The sequence below is a fragment of the Styela clava genome, chromosome 8, assembly GCF_964204865.1.
Source record: "Styela clava chromosome 8, kaStyClav1.hap1.2, whole genome shotgun sequence".
In the NCBI taxonomy this organism is placed as follows: Eukaryota; Metazoa; Chordata; class Ascidiacea; order Stolidobranchia; family Styelidae; genus Styela; species Styela clava.
In genome coordinates, this window is record NC_135257.1 from 20,763,094 (window position 1) to 20,772,795 (window position 9,702).

Here is a 9,702-nt window from a genome sequence, read left to right on the forward strand (position 1 = left end):
CTGTTATAACATGTCTTATACCTGTAGTGTCGTAAGAAATTTGAAGAAGTTTCGTAGATTGAAAGTTCGTGTAGTCCTATATTTATCGGCAATTGTGGAGGAGTCTTGTTGTTTTTTTCCCTTTGTACAATGATGTAAAGTGGTCTTGCTTATTTCCTCGCTTTGTCAGAGGGCTGCAAGCCTAATATGAGGGTAGTGTGGTGCGAATCGCTTTTACGAGACATAGGTTTACACCTACCAACCAGACACACTTCAGTCCACGCTGCCATCGTGACGGTACTTAAACCAACAGCTATTTTAAGCACACTTCTGGGGCACAATTGAGACTGTATCGACGTTTGGATGATGTAATTTAGTCCACTGTTGTTGTCCCAATTTGTTCCGCCATTCTGTGTTCCCGTGAATGCAAACACTGTATTTATTGCTGCTTCCGGCCACTCTATTCTGAATTCAAACAAGTCTGTGGTACCGTCTCCTTGACATTTTCGTTATTCGGGCGTATACTCGTTTTTATAAGCGATGTTTCTAATCGCTACTTTTCCCATTAGAACCTCATTATGAACTGCAAGATTTACTAGGCAAATATTTCTTGACAAATTTACATCTTTTCCATACTCCTCAGCAACGGCTATTTTAATCACAAAACAGTAGCAACCAGCCTATATATCAGCGTTCAGAAGATTTTAGTCAGTGTAGTCCTATAATTACCGACGGCTGCGTAGTCGTCTTGTCGTTTTCCCCTTTTTCACGATGATGAAAAGGGGTCTTGCTTATTTCCTCGCTTTACACATAGCTACAAGCATAGTATGGAGTGCAAACCGTGATCACGATACATCGATTTACAGATACCAGTCTACACTGCCACCGTGTCGGTACTCGTGAACCAAAGGCTATTTCAAGCACAGTGCTTGATTTGAACTGTATCTGCGTTTTAGAAGATGTAATCTAGTTCCAATTTGTTCCGCCATTCTGGGTCCTGATAAGCGCGAAAACTGCATTTCTTGCTGCTTCCGGTCACTCTATTCTGAATTCGAATAAGTCCGTGGTGCCGTCTACTTGGCATTTTCCTATTCGTTAAACCTTATTCGAGCGGGATATTTAGACATGAAAAATAGATATAGCCTAGATATATTTTTAAAACTAACATACCTTGGCTCCCGGATAGGCCTGCTGGCTCGCTTCAATCAGCTTCTCGACGTAATCTCAAGGTTGTTTGCTCCAAAGCCACCAGATCTTGCAACATCATTTGTACCCAGCTCTAGCAAGAGATAGTCGACGTCGGGGAACGTCTCCGCCACGCTATGACGCAGTTGACCACCGGGAAAACAAATTGACGAAAGAGAAAACGGAGACGAAGAGACAACCTAAGTTGAAATAGATTTACTAGGCAGATATTTTTTGACAGAGTGACATCTTTTCCATACTTTTCAGCAAGGGCTATTTTAATCACAAAACAGTAGCAACCAGCCTATATCAACGTTTAGATTTTATTCAGTTCAGTCCGTGTAGTCCTATAATTACCGACGGCCGTGTAGTCGTCTTGCCGTTTTCTCCTTTCTAACGATGATAAAAGAGGTCTTGCTTATTTCCTCTCTTTACACAAAGCTACGAGCATAGTATGGAATACAAATCACGATACATCAATTTACAGATACCAGCCCACATTGTACTCGTGAACCAAAGGCTATATCAAGCACAGTGCTTGATCAGCACTGTATCGGCATTTTAGAAGATGTAATCTAGTCCACTGTTGTTGTCCCAATTTGTTTCGCAATTCTGGGTCCTGGTAAGCCTCAAACACTGCATTTCTTTCTGTTTCCGGCCACTCTATTCTGAATTCGAATAAGTCCGCGATGCCGTCTCCTTGACATTTTCCCATTTGTTAAACCCAAACAACTCGTACCGAATACTTTCGGCGTCTATGACATTGAAAAGATAGACGAAGAAAGGGAACATCGCAATGAACTGCGAAACGTTCGGAACTGATTGATCAGGAACGAGTTGCAGGTGACACAATATTGTGAGACTACACATGTACAGAGGTGTGATGTGATACACTGGCTTTGTGTCCACGCAAAAGCACAAAAGCATGAGATAGATGTTGTTGCCGTAAGAACCCGACGACTCATATCTGGCGTAATGGGTACATGTGCTTTACGTCCATCCAAAAGCACGTCAGTATGAGATGGACTAAAAGTTTGTGCGAATGAGGGCGTCGTAAAGTAATTGCTATCATTTACGATACTTGACATAGCTAACGAAAGCTCACTATGTAGCGATGTAATACTCGATGTGATCCATCACTCCACAAAGAAGGTAGTTAACAGCCGACATTCAATTCTTGTTTGCTTGGCGCTGGTGATGTTCTATAACCTCGCATGTTGACTGGAATGAAAAACTAATGATAGAGGCCATATTAAATAATCCCAAGAATGAATCAGCGGAGTGCAAAATCGAATGAACGATACTCACCTATCAAGAAAGTCACTTCGTCTGGAAACTCGCAGAGTTTACATTTACAAATATAACACACTAGCAATTTTGATTATTTTGTACACAACCTTAATAAAATACGATGTAGTCTGATGGTTGCAGATAGACAGTGGTTGTAGGATCAAGGGATAACGTCATTTGAAAACGTATTTAGGAAGTCAAACTATTTACTCATTTGTCGCTCTACCCCTATGTTTACCATGTGAACTTCAGTTCATGTTTTACATGCTTTGACTTGGTTCCCGGATAAATATCTGCTGCATAACAGAGATCAATTTGTGTCCATTTGTTGTCTACTAGTTTCTAAATTCTTTGATTACTCTTCTGAATCGCACTTTCTTCCTTATTTTTGAGTGATGTAGAATTTGATTGTTTCTTCTCCGACAGCACTTTTGTTTTCTTTTGATGTAGCCTCTGTATACACGGGCATATCCAAATGACGGCTTGGTCTTTGTAAGAGATGTGATAGCGTCCACCATTCCTGAGCAAAAGGGTTGTGCTTTTTTCAGTTCCGAGCACTTTTGTTTTCTTTTGATGTAGCCTCTGTATACACGGGCATATCCAAATGACGGCTTGGTCTTTGTAAGAGATGTGATAGCGTCCACCATTCCTGAGCAAAAGGGTTGTGCTTTTTTCAGTTCCGTCAATACGAATACTGCATTTCTTTCTGCTTCCGGGCACTCTGTTTTGAACTAAATAAGAGGGTCTGCTTGCACTTTTATGCTGCCTTTCACAAGTTGCTGACTGACCTTAGTCTGCAAATTGCGCCCTCGTGTCTTGCTCTTTGTTCCTGGGAAATAATTAAAGCCCCAGACAATAATTAAAATGGCTATTTGAACAGCAGGATATTACTTACGTTGTTTACATTCGGTGGTTGCGTCCACTATGCCAGGTTTCAGTGAGGTTCTCCGCTGATCTATCATGCGGCCAGCTGCGCTAAAAACTCACTGCTGCTGCTTGCATGTATGTACAACACGGATCTTTCTAACTTGGCAAGCCTCGGGTACATACTAGAGTTTATTTTCCACCATTCAAGCAAATCTTGGTCATCATCCATGGCATGCCTTTGACTCATGTACAAGTCAACCTCATCTCGAACCGGAGCATCATCGTCATCATCCGCGTTTTTCTACTCAGCGAAAAAAGAACTTTTTCGTTTTGCTGCAGGTGGAGAAAGGGTGCTGGTGGTGTGCGCCTCGTTCTCTTCGGTTTTCAACAGGTGTAGGCCTAGGGTTGACTTCTCTTAACTTTTTTTTCCAGGAGTGTGCGGACATGTACATGCACCTTTGTCAATTTCATCATTTTGAGTTCGTTGAAGGTAGGCCGCAGAAACAGTGCAACTTTGTTCAACATATGTATTTTGATCCAAAAATGCCTGTGGCGCACAAACGCCAGTTGAGGATTATCCGTAGAACTGGGTGGCAGTGCTTTGCTTAGCTTCTCATTCCAGAGACAAATTAGATTCAGTGTGGTATATTTATGTCCTTCAAGCTCTGGTTGTGCTGCATAAAAAGGCTACGACCTTTTCCCATTCGTTGAAGGTTATTTGGACGGAAACTAGTTTTTCATAAGCGATGTTCCGTATCGCTACTTCTTCCGATAGAATTTCATGATTTACTAGGCATATAGTTTAGTTCTTGCTAAAACAACATATCTATACTTCTAGTAGTAACAGCTAGCAGTAACGGCTATTTTTATCACAAAACATTAACACCCAGACTATATTCAGAACTGTATCGGCGTTCAGAAATTGTAATCCAGTCCACTATTGTTGTCCCAATTTGTTCCTCCATTCTAGGTCCCGTTATGAGCGAATACTACATTTCTGGTGGTTTCAGTCCACTCCTTTAGGTTAAGTATCATTAAATCAGCTGGGCAGACTCCTTCGCACCAAATGCTTCCGACATCCCAAATTTCTCATTTGTTGAAAGTAATTCTGACGATAACTCGTTTTTCATATGAGATGTTTCTAGTAGTTCTTCTTCCGATAGAACTTTATTGTCAGATATAAGATTTACTAGGCAGATAATCCTTGCTAGGACTGCAGCTCTACTTCTCCGCAATGAATAATCGATAGCATTCATGGTGACAATGTCTCGAGGATGCGTAACAGCCTTCGATTCTTGAAAGTCGTTGATTTTTGCCTCCCGAGTTTTCCAAAGGTCTCGACGGCCGTCCTTGACTGTTCTTCCCTTTTTATTTGCGGGATAGCACAGGACTGGGTTCTATAAATTGTTTACCAATGCTTAATATAGTTTGAATAGAATTAGATAGTTCTTTTACTGACGGCACTTCGTTTTCTTTTGTAGTTGCCTGTGGATACACGGGCGAAACCAATTGGCGTTTAGGTCTTAGTAAGATATTTGAGTCTACTATTCTTGTGCAAAAAGGTTGCGCCTTTCTAAATTCTGCTCTGTGCAAATACCGCATTTTTTCCATCTGCCGGCAACTCCATTCTAAACTCAAATGAGTCAGCGGTACCGTCTCCTTTACACGAAATGCTTTCGACGTCCATGATATTTTCCCACTCGTTGAATGTTATTCGAACAAAAACTCGTTTTTCATAATCGATGTTTCTAATCGCTACTTCTTCAGTTTTAGCTACAGTATTTACTAGGCATATAATTCTTGCTCGAGCAACATCCCCCCTACCCACGTCTCAGAAAAGTATAATCGATAGAGTCCATGATAAATAATCTCGCAGATAAATGACTATGCACAATGTTACAAATAGCAAGATTTTTATTTGATAAATAAGACCATGTTGGGCACAAACACAGACCATCATTGCATTTCGTATAGTACTATTTTATCAACAGGATCAGTAGGATCCATTGGATAGGGGTGTTTTCTATCAGTGAAGGTAATACTTAATAAAAAGGTCTAAAGAATATAAACCAGCTTTGACCCATTCTTGGAATTTTTTGGGTAGGTTGTCTGAACACATTCCCGATGCAATTCAACCCAAGATTCCACAGAATCCAGTAGATTTGGTAATGTTTTTATTTTCATCCAGCCAGAATATATTCAGGACTCTACCAGCGTTTAGATTTTAGAAGATATAATCTAGTCCACAGTTGTTCTAATTGGTTCCGCCATTTCGGGTCCCGCTTCTAATTGCTACTTCTTCCGATATAATTTCATGATCAGTTACAGGATTTACTAGGCATATAGTTTTGTTCTTGCTGAAACAACATATCTGTAGTTCTCAGTAACGGCTATTTTTATCACGAAACTCCAACAGCCAGACTATATTCAGAACTGTATCGGCAGTGGCGTAGCAAGACTCTCGATCTCCCCCCCTCCCCCCGCTAAAATATTCCGTGGAAATGACCCTAAAAACTCTCGGACATAAGCTAAAACAACGCTTTTTTTTATTTCGTCAAAAAGCATAACATGTCGCTATAAAAAGACAATGGTGACCTAAATTTTTCCGTTTATTTTGGTTACTTTAATTTTTTCATACGTTCCTCCTCTTCTGCCCCTTTTCCGCGTTTCTGTGCGCCACTGAGAGGTTTTGCTTTCGACATCATTCTGACAGCCTTCGTAATTTTGCCGGTGCGATCAAACCACAAGACGCCGAAAATCGACGACTTCCTGGCATTGTTACGTAACAAAACGATTTGAGCAGAACTAACATCAACGTTATAAGATGTGCATTACTTGTTTTGTATTGCAGCTTATGGTTTGCGGCTTAAATTTCAAAATTCTAACCGCTTGGGCCCCTTTGCGCTGTGGGCGCGACCGTGGGGGTGGATGCTACGCCACTGTGTATCGGCGTTTAGAAGGTGTAATCCAGTCCACTATTGTTGTCCCAATTGATTGCGCAATTCTGGATCCCGCAACGGGCGAACACTGCATATCTGGGGCGCCATTCGTCAAACTTCTTTATCGTTTAACGTGTTGTAAAGCGCCCAGTTTCTCGTAAAAGGCAAAAATGGTATTCTCGAAGTATTGTTAATATTCGAGAAAATTTTTTGCGCGCCAAAACAGGCGCCTCGTACAGTGCCTTCTCTCATTTTACCGAGATTCGGTATCCATCAAAGTTCTTTAACGCGCCGGAGTGCTCGCAAACTAACGAGGGGAAAATTTTGCTCGTTAACAGTAGTTCGGCCTGTTCTTAGCATGAATTCAAGTTAAAATGTATGTGTGTTTATTTGTAACAGTACCAACATAATAATTAAACGGTATAACTAAGATAGGATACATGTTCAATACCTTACTGGCCTGAGACAAGTATGTGCGACATGCACCGCAACAAATGCTGTGGTGTTTGCATACTTCGTGAAAAATTGGTATCAAAAATGCCTAACTTAGGTAAAAGGGACTGATTCAGATATTTATTTCGTCGTGCTTGAAATATCGTATACACAAAATTAAGCAAACATAATGATAAAAATATAAAATAAACAAACATACAATATTTCCGCAATTGACGCGGGGCCGCGAAAGACTATAAAGTAAGTAAGTCATCGTGTCAGCGACACCTTGTTTGCTGAGTTGAAAAGCAGATGAAATCAAACAAACGTTACTAAATAAAAATTATATCATCATGACTTGGTGAATAAATCCAATTTTGAATATATAAATTAAATATAGTCTAGTAGCTGTGGACCCACCTATATATGCCAACTAACATCAAATATGGGATTACATATTCATCTATTTTATCGTCTGTTACAGAAGTATTTCACAATATGTATCTCAGAATTTATTTTATCCATCCATAGATTACTGCTACATTCCCCAAACTTTGAATCACAGGCTGCAAAAGTAAAACAGAAATCATTGCAAAATAGGCTTTATCAGCGCTGGGCGGCCAGCGGCAGTGACTGATACGGTTGAGTGATCATACAGTGGTTTTTGTTCAACGACGACCGTGCGTAAGCTTTCGAGAGAACTTGCGTGACCGTGCGTAAAGTTTTTACGAGATGTTTCGTGAATCGCGCAACGAGATTTCGTAACTGCGTTTTTGAGAGACAAGGTTACTTGCTCGTAAACGCGGCTTTTTACGAAGTTTGGCGAATGGGGCCCCAGTCCACTCCGTTCTGAGTTCAAATAAATCGGCGATAACGTCTTCACACCAAATGCCTTCAATGTCCATGACATCTTCTCATTCGTTGAACGTTATCCCGGCAAAAACTCGTATTCGTTTCGTATAAGATGTTTCTAGTAGTTACTTCTTCCGACAAAACTTTATTGTCTGATATAAGATGCACTAGGCAGATAATCCTTGTTCTCTTCTACTTCTCAGCTATAGTATAATATACAGATAATTAACTATGTACAATGTGACAAATAGAAAGATTTACATTCAAACAAAATATGTGTGACGCAAAAGTTTTATTTGATAAATAAGACCACGTTGAGGACTGACACAGACCACCTTCCCATTTCTTATAGTACAATTTTATCAACGGTATCTCTGAGACTGTGAGGGGTGTTTTCCATCAGTGAAAAAGTAATAAATAAAAAGTCCTAAAGAATATATATCAGCCTCGACCCATGCTACAATTTTTTGTCTAAACATATTTCTGATGAAACTCAACCAAAGGTTCAACAAAATCCAGTTTATTTGGTAATGTTCTTATTGTCATCTAATGCAAACTCCTTGCTGATTCCAGAATCAGCAGCCAGATTGTATTCAGGACGCTATCAGCGTTTAGGAAATGTAAGTTATTCTAGTAGCTACGTCTTCCGATAGAACTTCATTGTCTGATATAAGATTCACCAGGCAAATAATCCTTTGTAGAACAGCAGCTCTCCTCTACTTCTTAGCGATAGTATAATCTATAGATTCCATTTAAATATTCTCGCAGATAATTGACTATGCACAATGTGACAAATAATAAAATTTACAAAACAAAATATGTCTGACGCCTAATGTTTATTTGATAAATAAGACCATGTTGAGGACTGACACAGGCCACCATTCCATTTTGTATAGTACCATTCTATCAACAGAATCATTAGGATCTACTGGATAAGGGTATCTTCCATCCGTGAAAAAATAATAAATAAAAATGTCTAAAGAATATAAATAAGATTTGATCCATGCTTTGAATTTTTTGAATAAGTTTTCTGAACACATTTCTAATGAAACTCGACCAAGGGTTCCATAAAATCCAGTGTATTTCGTAATGTTTTTATTTTCATCTAATGCAAACTCCTTGCTGATTCCAGAATCAGCAGTCAGATTATATTCAGCACTCTATCAGCGTTTATAAGATGTAATCCATTCCAATATTGTTGTACCAATTTGTTGCGACATTCTAGTTCCGTGCATTTCTGGCCGCTTCAGTCCGCTCCATTCTAAACTCGAATAAATCAGCGGGGCCAACTCCTTCGCACCAAATGCTTCCCACATCAATGAAATTTCCTCATTCGGTGAAAGTAATTTGGACGAAAACTCGTTTTTCATATAAGATGTTTCTAGTATTTACTTCTTTCGATAAAATTTTATTGTCTGACGTTACTTCCAGGCACTCGTATGTCTGATAGCTGAGAAATTGGTTCTGGTTAGTTGTTCCAGCGACAGAAGATCTCCAGTTGCGTAATTTTTAAAGAAAATTATTTTCAAGCCAAATCCGTTCAATATCATTGTTATTAAAAGACCCATATACAGTTGTGGGATTCAGCCGGTTCGCACCGGTTCTATGGAACCGTCTCATGGAATTTAATGAGATCAGAGAAGCGGCTAGTATACTGATTACTGTCAATGTTCTGTTTGTAATGGAACCGACTGCCCACATATATATAAATAATTGCCCATTTAGAGTGTTGGAAAAATCATAGAGATATAAATGGGCGGCACGACACTCAGGCAAACGAGTTGAAGTTACTGATTCAAATACTTTACGAGTGAAAATTAGGAAAGTTTTCACGGTAATAACATGATAATATCAACACCAGTGGTGAACATTGTGAATTCTTGAAACAGATGACGAGGAAAATATGTGATACCTTAAAGCAAGCAATCTAAGCTGTGGAGGCCCTAGCCTAGTTTAAATTTTTTTGTATTTCATCTCAAAAAAGACACTCCAAAATGTCGACTTGTTGTCGAACTGGAATTGCTGCTGCTAGTTACTACCTCACAAATGATCGATGTATAAACAAGAGAGCTATGCTCAAATATATGTACACGTCACAAGGTGTCGCTATTTTTTATTCTGACACATAAAAAACGAATCTTAGAAATTTTTAAATTAA